Source organism: Saccostrea echinata, unplaced genomic scaffold (assembly GCF_033153115.1).
Source record: "Saccostrea echinata isolate AGI-Se365-2 ecotype Australia unplaced genomic scaffold, CSIRO_AGI_Sech_v1 ptg000002l, whole genome shotgun sequence".
Taxonomy (NCBI): Eukaryota; Metazoa; Mollusca; class Bivalvia; order Ostreida; family Ostreidae; genus Saccostrea; species Saccostrea echinata.
The window spans coordinates 28,984,752-28,998,767 of NW_026889751.1; the positions used below are offsets into that span (position 1 = coordinate 28,984,752).

Consider the following 14,016-nt stretch of genomic DNA (forward strand, 5'->3'; position numbering starts at 1 on the left):
TAGGTGCATGGCTCCAAAATTGTGAAATTTGTGGTCCCTTGGTGGGGAGTTCTGCGGGAGGGGGCTCTATTGATTACATGGTGAAATTGCATTAATTCTTCGAAAATCCTCTTCTCTGCTCCTAGGTTTTTATCAGATAAACCAAGCATATGTTATGATGAACAAGAGTGCCTCTTCCAAAATTGTTAAATGGCCATAGTGTCGGGGATTCATGGGGGGGGGGGGGTCTATTGAATATATAGTGGTACTGTGGCCTTTTTTGTTGTTTTTTTTTTGTTTTATTGAAAATCTTCTTCTCTGTTAAAGATTGCATTCATTTTGATGGTCTTGACCCCACCCCAGGGGGACAGGGACCATGAAATTCACAATTAATATATGCCATTTTGACCCAAATTCGCAAAAATAAATTGATGTAAAAATTTTCAGATTTAGGGTATATTTTTACCAGATTTTTGAAATTCTGGACCATTTGGTCAAATGTTCTGATGCTGGCCAGGGCTCTATCAACTTTATTCTACTTGGGGTTAATAGAATAAGAGAATTATGCAGGTATGAGTTTTTATTGTATAATAAAAAAGTACTTGCATAGTTTTAATGATTACGTACACTTGAAAATAATAAAAACATAAAAATAAGACAAAAATAATTAATCTTATTATATCTTCTTCAAAGACCAAGAAGGTGATAATATGGGATTAGAAATGGTACTAAAGCACTATTGTTTTATTAATAGTCAGGATGATGAGAGTGAGAAATGGGGGCAAGGACTTATTACTTTGTGAGTTGTTACTGAGTACTAGACTAATTATTTTGCTGATCCTGATCTTCCTACTTCTCTTGCTTTTGGGTAACGAAACTTATCTGTCAGTGTATTTTATACTTCTATGAATCTTCTAATATTGTTGTATTATACTCAGGTGACCAGTAAGATCCTTGGGCCTCTTATTAGCTCACCTGATCCGAAGGCTCAAGTGAACTTTTCTGATGAAAATTTTTCCGTTGTCTGTCATTGTTGATGCTGTCGTTGGCGTCATTAACTTTTTACAATTTCTTTTTCTTCTCCAGAACTATTGGGTCAATTTCAACCAAAGTTGGCACAGAGTATCCTTGGTAAAGGGGATTGAAATTTGTATAATTAAAGGGCCACACCCTCTTCTAAGGGGATATACTTAAGAAAAAGTAAAAATTGGGTGGGGTCATTTAAAAATCTTTTTCCCAAGAACCACTGGGCCAGAAAAGATGAAACTTATGTGAAAGTTTCTTTATATAGTGTAGATTCAAATTTATTTAAATTATGACCCCTAGGGATAGGGCAAGGTCACTATGGGTGATCAAAGTTACATGGCTATACATGGGAAAAATCTTTATAAATCTTTTTCTCGAGAATGATCCATGATCAGTCATATTTATATGGAAACATACACAGATAGTGTATATACAAGTTTGTTCAAATCATCACCCCCAGGGTAGTGTGGGGACACAATGGGCGATAAATTTTTACTTGACAAGACAAAGACAATCAAGTTCACTTGGAACAATTAGGGACAATCAAGGTCCATTGGAACAATTAGGAGCAGAGCAAACTATTAGATCTCTAAAAACACCACAGGTGGGATCAAGTTCCATGGAGTAGTCATCATCCCCCGTCGACCCGTCACACCTGTCGTGTGATCTTTTCACGATCGGGCAAACGAAAATTCCGTAGACAATTCAGTGTGAAAACAATGGCCTAACAATTTGTATGAAAAACGTCAGTCAACATTCGTGATAGACTGTATTTATAGAAAAGGTCATTATATCGACCATAAAAATACGAAATGTTAACTTTAAACGAGACTTTTAATATTCCTGTATCATCAACTTATTTGTCAGTAGCTTGCAATTTAGAAACTGTGCGTACGTAGAGCATATGCTCTTGCGTATTGAATCAATAGAAAGTTATAAACTTTAAATGCAAGTGATAATGGTATATTGCTACATAAATAAGGGAAGTATTAACTCCAATACAAACTAATTGTAATATTTATTGTCAAAGAATAGACCAGGAAACATAATAAAACCTAGCACAGGTAAATTGATCATGTGATATAAGTATACAACCACCTAAGAAGTCTTCAGATATTATATACCTTCTTCCTGCCAGGTTTTGTTTGTTTGTTGTTTAAAGTCCCTCTTGAGAATTTTTCACTCATATGGAGACGCCACCACTTGCCGATGGAGGGCTGAGAATTTAGACTTATACTCGGCACTCAGGGCCATTGAACAGTGAGGGATCCTCACCTATTGTGACACGGGACCTCGTTTTATACGGTCTCATCAAAGGTGCGATTTCCACGTCCTGCAGTGGGATTCGAACCCGCGACGTAAGGTAATGTTTGCATTATTTGAAATTTACTTGATATGCTTAACTACATAACAATGAATGTTACTGTAGATAGGGCATGTATTTGCCAGTAATAAGTTAAAAAATGTTGAATTTTAAATATATTGAAGACCCACCAACAGAAAAATGTGTGACTCGTAAAAACAGAGAAGTAAATGGATGTCTTTGAGTAAAGTAACTAAATGGTTCTAAATGGCACATCAAAAATGGGAACATTTGAACAAATAATTATATACCTTGACACTTGAATGACCTTAGTCTGAAAATCTGTCTTTTAAACTAAGACACTGTCTAAACATTATCACTAAGCTTTAAGAAATAATATAAGAAATAAACAACATTATTTAGTGAACCTATGACGATATGAATAACGATTGCTATGCTGGCGGATTACAGCTGATTCTACCCTATCTATAATCGATTTCTAAAATACCTTACAGGGTCCAGCAAATTCTCTACCAAGCCCCTATCTTTACCCCTTACAAAACTTTAACTGCCATTGACGAGACTTCAGACATACTGTCCTACAGCATGTTCTAAAAGTGGTGTTTATCAAATGAGGATTCTCAAAAACTCCGATGAACTTTTAGAAAATTTAATATCACAAAATTTTTTAGAAGTCAATAACATCAAAATTTATGACTTGGCATTTCTACACTTTTTACAACCATTCCTTACGATAAATAAAAAAACTAGGCTTTTTGATATCATAGATAACTGCTTCTTTAATCAAAATGGAACTCGAACATTTTCATATCTTGTGATTGGTCATCTACAAAATTTCTTTGTCAAAAATCACTCTGATTCTAAGAACAAGTACTCTGAAGTTAATATTAAAGGATGCTGGAGCTCCTACATTTTTTCCTATATTTTTTATTCGCGAAAACTTTACTTGGGTGATTACGCGAGTCTGTCTCCTCGCGAAAATTTCATTCTCGCGTATATTAGTGTTATCAAAGAACATATACAAAGCAATGACCGAAATTCGTGAAAATTTTGTCTCGTTTATATATATATCAAATAAAATTCTCGTAAAAATAAGAACTCTCGAAAATTAGGTCATCTACAGTATGTAGTTCTGGAGACCAGTGGTCCGTTTTACAAAAGAACTTACGACTAAGTCCAACATTTAATTCTGCTTATTACTTTCTATTTTAATTTAATTTCAAAGGGTTTTTTTTTTATCTTTTTAAAAAGAATTTAACAAGATAATTTTATGCTAGCAATTCGAAACAGAATATTTTATTTTGTAAAATTTTACAATTAACGAAAGTTTTTGGTCTTAGTCGTAAGTTCTTTTGTAAAACGGGCCCCTGGCTTTCCAAAAATATGTTGGAATTTCAATGGGCATTCACTATGCTCTTGTATTAACCGACCTGTTTTTATATATTTATGAAGCAAAATTAACTTCAGAAACTTCTACTTGAGAAGAAAACACTTTTTGTGGCCTTCAATTCGACATTCAAATATATGGACGACATTTTATCAATTAGTATTTATAACTTCCATTCATGTGTGGATTTATGTATCCCAGTGAACTCAAATAAAAGAGCCCACAGAGTCTTTCACATCTGTTTCATATCTGGATGTTTTACTGACTATAGACAATAAGGGCCAACTATCAAATAAATTGTATGACAAACGAGATGACTTCAGCTTTTCCATCGTCAATTTTCCTCATCTATGTTGTAATATTAAGCTATCACCTGGTGTTTATATCTTTGAATTTATTCGGACTCAAGAGCATGTTCCGAGTACGATCATTTTTTAAGCGGAGGCTGGCTACTGACAAATAAGTAGATGTTACTGGGATTTCAACGACATCGTTTGAAGTCAGCATATGGTAAATTCTATGGTCGTTAACCTATCATTGGTTCTGATATATTTCACATCAATTGTAGGGCTTTTATTTTTATAAATATGGCTACGGAACATTTCGTCTACCTGATCAATACATAAGCCTCACTGCAGGTGTGACCAGTCGACGGGGGGTGCTTACTCCTCCTAGCACCCCATCAAACCTCTAGAATTTCCAGAGGTCCGTGTAGATTTTTTTTGAACCGATCACTATTCCTCATCTTCACCTTGTTCATTCTTGCAAGAGTATGATCTTGGAAAATATGCCAGCAGAGCAAATGCTATTCAAACACCATGTTCACTGAATAACGTTCTTCATGACTTATATTTGCATTCCGTGACAGGAAATGCTGACTGAGATTTGCACACTGCTATTAGTCTTCATTAATAGCAATAACATGATAATAAGTTTACATGCTTAATTAATAACTTATTCTTTAAGGTGAAATATCCCTCTGCTCCAAATTTCACCAATTTTTTCTTTAAATTTCCAACATTGATTTTCATCAGCAACAAAAGCATTAGATTCAAATGAAAAATAGCTTGCTTAATTTTTCAGAAATGAATATCATGTCTAATCATGATATGAAGAAAATTTAATATGGTGAATAGAAAGATCAATAATTTTTTATCTCACCATAAAATTAAAAATATGAGGCATATAAGAAAATAATATTTACTATCATACCTATCTAATTCACGTAAGAAAACACAATGAAGCGTTGCTTTTTAAATCAGAATATCACACTGTTTTCTGTGTTTGTAAAATAAAATGCATCCATCCACAAGAGTTATTTTTCGATCCACAGGAGTTATCGTTATTCGAAATATTTTTTAGTGAAAAAAATATTAATTGATTGTAAAAATTCTGCATTTGAAATTTCTGTAACAATTAAAAGAATTATATATGAAGAGAAAGAAATATCCCAATTTAACAGATTACAGTTTAAAGGAACTGGATTTAAATATTTTATGTAAACTTTTATAAGTTATTAATAAAAAATATTGGCAATAGAAATTAGAAATCAATATTTGTAACATTGTTTCGATTTGAATGGGTTGACTATAAAATGGCCCTCATTATTTGGCAAGAAAATTCATTGGATTTCTTGGAATAATTTCCTCGGAAAGTTATCCCTCTTTTTAGAGGGACATTACACCTTAATTCCAATCACATATATAACAGTCTTGGTGATTGGTTTTAATTCCTCGTTTATGATACGTATTTTTGACGTCATAGTTTGAAGAATTTTACCCCTGTTGACAGATTAATAAACCAAAAAAAAAAAATAAATATTGATTTTGTATTAATTTTTGTATTTTTTTTTTTAAATTCACTTTTAGTTTAAATAAAAAAAGATAAGATCTTTGAACATTTTTATTATCTTAATATTCTTTTGGAAAAACCTACATTTCTTTACATTTTCAGCAGAAAAATCGTGAAATTTATCCATTCAATTAAATTAAATTAATATTTCTACAGACTTGATATTTTCACGATGAAATAATATAAGTATTATTTTCTCAGTGAAAATAGTAAATTATCAAACTCTCCTGCCCTTCACTAAGTGTTTAAAATACTCCCTATTGACAGAGTGAATAAACCACCCTGACACTGACTAAAACTGCCGTATTTTAATTCTGATGACCCTCTGATAGGAGAAATAATTTCCTGATGAATAAATTTCATAAGTATCCAACAATACAATTCATCAGGTGATACTTATTTAGCCGAGTATTTGCTCACTCATAATATTTCCTTGAAGTAAGTACATCTGGTACACCCTGTTGGCAAAGTTCTATACTGGATAAAAATCTTTACTTGTATTTCCTTTTGTCATTTTCTTTTTGATAGTCATTTATACTTCTTGTCCTAGAACATTTGCACTCAGTTTGATTTACCTGTTATAAATAGAATATTAATGTCTTTTTTAATATATATATTTTTAAAAATGCATAATTTACCATGTAAAATGTATACTGTAGTCTTTTGCTTATTACCCTTAATTTCTTTCTCTTACAAAAAGGAGAAAAAAAAAAGAAAATAAGAAAGATAACATTTGCTGATGGACGCGCTTTCTTTACAATAATGAATACATAAGCATGTGCTATTCGGACTAAAAAAGCATCGCTTCATTATAATTTCTAATATGAATTTATTATGTATATTCACTAAATATTATCCTTATATATCTCTCTCATATTTTTAATTTTATGTCGTGATAATAAATGATCATTCATTCTATTTACTGTGTCAAATGTTTTTCATATCAAAGTTAGACATAAAATCAATTTCTGACAAAGTAAGCCTTGCTTCATGCTTCAAAATTTATTTCCTCTGAATCTTATCTTTTTGTTGTTGGTGAAAATTAATGTTGGGATTTTTATTTATTGGGTGGCATTTAGAACAGAATGTCATTAGACCTTAAAATCCATCTTTATAATCATGATAATGGTTAAGTGACACGTATTTCGCAAACTGCTCAGCATAAGTTTACAACTTTTTTAACTAACGACAGGGGCATCAATGTTTTGTAGACGGAAAATAGATTATATTTATATTTTTCACTCCTACTTTGCACTGGTGAAGAAAAACTGCAACTCATTGAATACCTCTGATTATTCTTTCTAACAATAATCGTATTATTATAGATAAACTCGTAAACAGCAGTTATACGCCCTTATTCAGTTGTTGTACCAATTGCCATTTAAAAATGTCCACTACATTTCATACCTTATAATGAAGAGAACATTTTTAGTATTTTTCTGTATATCGATTTATGGTGAAAAGAAATATTCGGATTAAAATATTAAGTATTAATCGCTAACATAAAAATTTGGTCCGAGATACAATATAACGTATCTTTTAACAAAAAAGTAAAACACAAAACATATGACTATTTGGCCTTTTAAATAAAATTACATCTGAAATCGTTCTGATTAAATAAATTATTGACATCATTGACAGTTTCAAACGAATGATTGAATTTTATATAGCTGAAAAAAGGAAATTTTGAATTATATAGACTTCACTTGAATTTTTAATTTCTTGCATTTGTAGAGGACAGAAAATACGGAATTCGTACAAAACAACATATTTTCAACAAAGAATTAAATAAATTAAACATGGAAAGCATGAAAGGTTATAGGGTTTCATTGCAATAGATTTTCATAACATAATTCACTATAAATTTTGTGACAATGAGATATTACAATTTTTATTAATTAGCACTAATCCAAGAACCTGTCTTTAATACAGTATTTTATTTCATATTTTTCTTCTACAATTTGAATTTATGAAATAAATCGACTAAGATTATTTTTGACCAACAAAGATGCAATTTTCTTTGCATACCGTCAGTTTGTGACACGAGTTTTCTGAGAGTTTTTTGATACATTTATATTTCAAAATAGCATTTAATATTATACTTCATACTGAATTTTCTTTACAGGTCAATATACCTTTATTATTAATAAAAACCCACTCTTTTTCCATATCTAGCACTTTTTAAAAACATTGTTATTTGTATGTGACAAGAAAACGTATAATTGGTACAACTTAACTTGGACGTATATTGTATGACAGTTATTTTTTGCGAAATCTTAAATCAAAATGAATACAACATGACAGTTATTGCTTTTATGGAGTCATAAATGCAAATAAAGAGGGGTGTGAGATACCAAATAAAATATAATAAGGACAGTTGACGTCGTGCTCTTCTCTGAGCTCAGATAGTAATCTCAAGTACATATGGTAAAAGCAAAAGTGTGTCTGTTTATTCAGAAATGAGGTCTGTACTGTACCAAAGTGATTACACAATAAATAATTCTTCATTTTAAAATCAATTTTAAAAATTTGTAAAACATCGTTGATTTTATTTTCCTCCTTCAAAATACCACATTATACACTCTCAAAGTCACTAGATTCAGACTTAACATTAACCTATTTATACTTCAGAGTCATAAGTATGAGTATGGACACTGTAACCAGTGCGCAGGACGTGATGCGATGTGACCTGTGTGAGACCGCTGTGGTACAGATACACTGTGATTCTTGTCTTGTCAACCTGTGTAAGGCCTGTGTGGGAGAACACATGATCTCTGATGAATCCAAGGACCACAAGGTCATCATATATCAGTCCAAGAAATCCACTCCCCTCTACCCTGAATGTAAATATCATAACTCACAACAATGCATAATGTACTGTAATCAATGTAAAATTCCTGTTTGTAAAACGTGTCTTGCATCTCACCATCTTAGTCATAAGGTATCAGAAATCTTGAAAGTTGTGAATGAAAGAAAGGAAAAATTAATCAAAGGACGAGGTAAATTAAACGAGACAATTTATCCAACCTACCAGGACATTGCCTCTGATGTACAAAATAGAATTAATAAGTTAGAAAAGGAATATGGAGATCTCTCGACAGCCATAACAAAACATGGAGAGGACTGGCACAGAGAAATTGACAACTTTTTAATAAAACTTCAAGCTGAAGTTGATGAGACGAAAAACATTCAGTTACAAACTCTACAGAAACATCTGGATGAAATAAACAAGAACATTTCTGACATTAAGAATGAAATCATATCAATTGAAAGGGCTATAGAGGCTAATGACTTGTCAAAACTATTAAGAGTCAAATCCCATGTACACATGTACAGTAATCTTCCACACAAAATTGCCCCTTTTCTTCCAAAATTCGTTCCAGGAAAAGTCCAAGGAGAAGAATTTAGTAAACTGTTTGGAACCTTATCATCAAGTTCTTTAACATTTGATGAGCATGGCTACAGCATGAAATCAACACATAAATGTCCAGAAACTGGATCCTCTTCTCCAGTCAAACAGCTGCTTGACGAACCAGAGATTGTTACAAATATAGACACTGGGTATGAATACCTTATCAATGTGGCCTGTCTGAGTGATGAAAAAATCTGGACAAGAGGAAATGACAGCACCATTAAACTCTTCAACATCAATCAGGGATCACTACTCAAGTCAATCAAAACCAAGTCAGGTAACATACCATGGGACATAGCAGTGACAAAAAGTGGAGTTCTTGTCTATACTAATGTCAGTGACAGAACTGTGAACATTGTGAAGAATAAAAAGATAGAGAACGTAATCAGACTCCATAACTGGACACCACGTGGTGTCTGTGGCACCTCCTCTGGTGACCTCCTGGTTACCATGTGTAGTCATGACGCCAAACATTCAAAAATTGTCCGTTACTCCGGTTCCATAGAGAAACAAACCATTCAGTATGATGATTACAGAAGACCTCTCTATTCGATATACACATGTATAACTGAAAACCGGAATTTGGATATCTGTGTGTCTGACAATGGAGTTAAAGCTGTAGTGGTGGTCAATCAGGCCGGGAAACTGAGATTCAGGTACACTGGATATACTCTTGCTCCGAAGAACAAACTATTCATTCCAGTTGGAATCACCACAGACAGTCAGAGTCACATCCTTATTACTGACGATAACAATCACTGTGTTCACATTATAGATAAGGATGGGCACTTTCTCCGTTACATAGACTGTGGTCTGCGTGAACCCGTGGGGCTTTGTACAGATATAAATGATAATCTATTTGTTGCTCAATGGAGAAGCAGACAAGTGAAGAAAATCAAATATCTGGTCAGATGCATCACTGTATAGATAAAAAATTGATAAATATTTTTCCTGATGAAACTTACCATTACATGTAAATGTATATCAAATCATTGGTTGTACTTTGTTTGTTTGTCTATTGTTTAACTTCCCTCACAAGAATTTTTCACTCAAATGGAGACGCCACCACTTGCCGGTGGAGAGCTGCAAATTTTGACCTGTACTCGGCACTCAGGGCCATTGAGCACATATTGTGACAAGGGACCTCGGTTTATACGGTCTCATCTGAAGGACTGTCCTTCACGTCCCACAGTTAGATTCGAAACCGTGACGAAGTCCTTACTCCGTGACTCTAGAGCGAACGCTCTAACTACTGCGCCACGCGGGCGACTGGTTGTACTTAGAAAACCTTTGAGTTGAAAAAATGAGAACAAACCGCAGGTGAAGAAAATGAATATTCTCACTGAAATTCACAGCTGCATGTAATGTACACTCTATAATTATAAAAGTAGCTATAATTCATTTCCGAGTTTGCAGATATATCATGTTCAATATTTTTGCGATTTGTTTTAAAACTTTTGCTCCTTAAGGTAACATTTAACTGCAGTGCAACTTTAACACTCGATCAACATTATCCAACTCTTGTTTTTATCACCTCGCCAAGACTCGGGGATAAAAAACAAAACTCGTTGGATAAAAAAATCATATTTTACCACAAACCATGGGAGATCCTATATTTATTTAATTATACATATTCCACTAACAGTTTACTTTAATCCAAACCCCATACCCCAAATTTAACGTAGACTACAAGATTTATAAGAATTCACCGAATTTTTTCTCTTTTACTTCTCATGAAAACGGATTGCGTTAATTACTCATTTAACTTTAAACTATAATTTGATCTGGGGTTTTGAAGTCACCGGTGTATGAAAGATTTCATAAGGAGTGAGCTTTTCCCCAATGTAACTTATGCTTCAATTATACAATGTTTCATTTACTTTCACCCACTTTATGCTTTAAATATCAACATATAATTCTAATATAAAATGTAGAACGCTTACTAAGGTTATATTTTTTTCCTGCAATGACTACATTAGTTAAGTACATCGTACTAGTACCTGGCAAAAATAGTCATTATTATATCAGACAAGATCAATGAAATTAACAAATTTTGAATGAAATATGAAGATAACGAACAGTATTTAATCTAGAAAGTCCATTCAAACAATACAAATCAAAAGTAGAGCAATCACAGACCTCTAAAACATCAGAAGTGGGATCAGGTGCCATGGTGGAGTGAGTATCTACTGCCGACAGGTTACACCCGCCGTGTGCTCTTTGTCATGAAAGGGAAAAATGGAAAAATCCGTAAACATTTCAGTGTGTAAATAATGGCCTAACAGTATGAAAAACGTCAGTCAGCATTTGACTTAACTGTAGAATGTATTTGCTGACAAGGTCATTGTATCGACCATAGAACTTGCGAAATGATGACTTCAAACGAGACTTTTGATATCCTTGTTTCATCAACTTGTTTGCCAATAGGTTGCCTCGTTCTGGAAATTGTTCGTTCGTAGAGCATGCTCTTGCGTATCGAATCATCTGAGAGACATAAACCCCATATGTAGGTGATAAGGGTATATTGTCGTAATGGTCGACGAATTACCTGACTAATCCCTCCAGATTAGGTCTAATAGGACAAGGTATGTCTAGCAGACGTCTGGCAAGGTGGAGGTCAGGAGTTCAATGTTATTCTAGATAGGTCGTACACGGATGAGTCGGGCTGTGGTACCACACTCCTCCCCTCCTTGTAGAGCCAAGGGTATCCATTGGCGAATTTAACCAACATCAGTAATTATGTGTAAAATCCAACCCCCCCCCCCCACCCCCAAATATTGTACAAAATTACTTAAATGTCAACTCGTACAAAAATATGAAAATATACAAATACCAATCAATCATGATTACTTTTCAACAAAGTACTGGTGAGAGACAGAATCCCTTCGCTTATACAAGGTCTAAGAAATAGAGTAATCATGAAAATATACATGTCTTTTTACACTTACTAAAAAGGTCAGAGAGAGCTGCCATCTCCACCCACTTGGTAAACTGATCAATCATCATCAGTACATAGTTATTACCATCCTCGCTTGTATGAAATGGTCCCAGGATATCCAAATGAACACGCTCCATGGGAAAACTAGCGTGATACTGACCTAAGGAAGCCTTTTGCCTCACATTAGGTTTTTTTTTTGATTGCAAGTTTGACAAGAGGCGACATAATCTATGCAGTCCCTGGACATGTTATACCACATATAATTTTTCTTTAAACGCTCAAGAGTTTTCTGTTGGCCTAAATGGCCAGATGACTTTAAATCATGACAACCATGTAATATAGAACGCAGTAGTCCTTGTGGCACAAGCAGGCAGAGACTCCTGTTTGCCTTACCATCCCATTTGTAATATAGAACCCTGCCTATAAACTGCAAATTCTTTCTACTCAACCACAGTGTCCGAGTACCTGGGCTCTGTAAACAGAGCTCTGACTGTTTGGGCTGAATATTATTCTCTAGCCACTTAATGATTGGACATAATTCTGGGTCTTCTTCCTGTAATTTACGTACTTCAGATGGCGAACTTCCAACTGCCAGTTGCACACACAAGAATTACCTTGCTCAGGCTTGTCATCTAGTTGCATTACTGACCTCAGCTTAAGCACAGGACCCAGAGACAAAGATGGTCGATTCGATAAAGGCACAACGTCATCTACATCCTCTACGAATAGTCCCAATTGTATGTGTGCTCTCTGGCAATAATGGCAGCCTCCGCATGGAAGATCTTTAACGTTTGCTCCTGCGTTATAACAGTCACACTCTGCAATATCATCCCGCAAGCGGCTCATTCCATCTACATTTGTATGCTTTTTGCCAGGTCTGTGGACAATTTCCATGTTGTATTGTGCCAGTTCTTCGAGCCATCTAGCAAGCTGCCCCTCTATGTGCGTAAATCGCATAAGCCATACAAGACTGTTATGATCTGTGCGCAGGAGAAACCGTCGCCCAAGAAGGTTGTGTCGGAAGTGCCTGCAAAACTTCACTACAGCCAATAGCTCTTTTCTAGTTGTGCAGTACTTGCGTTGAGGCTTTAAAAGTACATGGCTTGCATAACAAATTACTTTTTCCTTGCCTTCCTGTACCTGTGATAGAACAGCACCAATGGTCTATCAGAGACATCGTCCAAGATGAAGAGTCCCTTAGGGTCAGGGTATGACAAGCAAGGTGCGGAACGTAGAGCCATCTTAGCCTTCTCAAATGCCTCCTGGTGCACAGTGGTCCAAGTCCATTTTCCCTCATATTTCCCAAGTCATACAGAACTGCACAGATAGCAGCATAGTGCTGGATGTGATCCCTATGGTAATTTAGAAATCCCAAGAAAGAGAGTAGCTCGGTGGTATTACTGGGTGTAGGCCAGTTCCTAACAGTCTTTGATGGTGAGATTGATATGCCCCTACTACTAACTACTTTCCCCAGAAATTCTACTTCCTTTTTAAACAAGACACACTTCCTAGGCTTTAGCTTCAAATTATATTTTCTAAATCTGTCAAAGGCTTTCCTGAGATTTTGAAGACTCCTCAAAGTTGCGACCTAATACTACCACATCATCAAGGTAGACCAAGACCTGAGCCCATGTTAAACCCCGAAGTACTAGTTGCATTGCCCTCTGGAAGGTGGCTGGAGCATTGCATAGCCCCATCCCCATACAGGTGTATTCCAACAGACCATAACGAGTAATGAAAGCAGTCTTGTGCCTATCCCCTTCATCTATCATTATTTGGTAATAACCGGAGGCCATATCAAGGGTAGCAAAATATTCAGTTCCTTGAAGAGTGTCTTAGCAGTCCTCAATAATTGGTAGTGGATAGCAATCCTTTACCGTCTTATCACTAAGTGCCCGGTAGTCTACACACCATTTCATAGACCCATCTTTTTTTCTCACTAGCACTGGTGCCGAAGCCCAGATCGAGCTGGAAGGTTGTATGACACCAGCGTCTAGCATTTTGTCAAGTTGTGCTTTTTCTTGGTCCTGGAAACCAAGTGGCGTTCTCCTCATTTTATGTTTGACTGGTGGATTATCTTCCGTGTCTATTCTGTGGGT

General features: G+C 34.8%; 1 protein-coding gene across 1 annotated transcript in view; it reads left to right on the plus strand.

Annotated features, from left to right (window-relative positions):
• LOC133176652 (E3 ubiquitin-protein ligase HECTD1-like) overlaps positions 1-14,016 on the plus strand; it is a 127,048-nt gene that overhangs the window by 25,394 nt on the left and 87,638 nt on the right. The gene's annotated exons all lie outside the window — the stretch shown is intronic.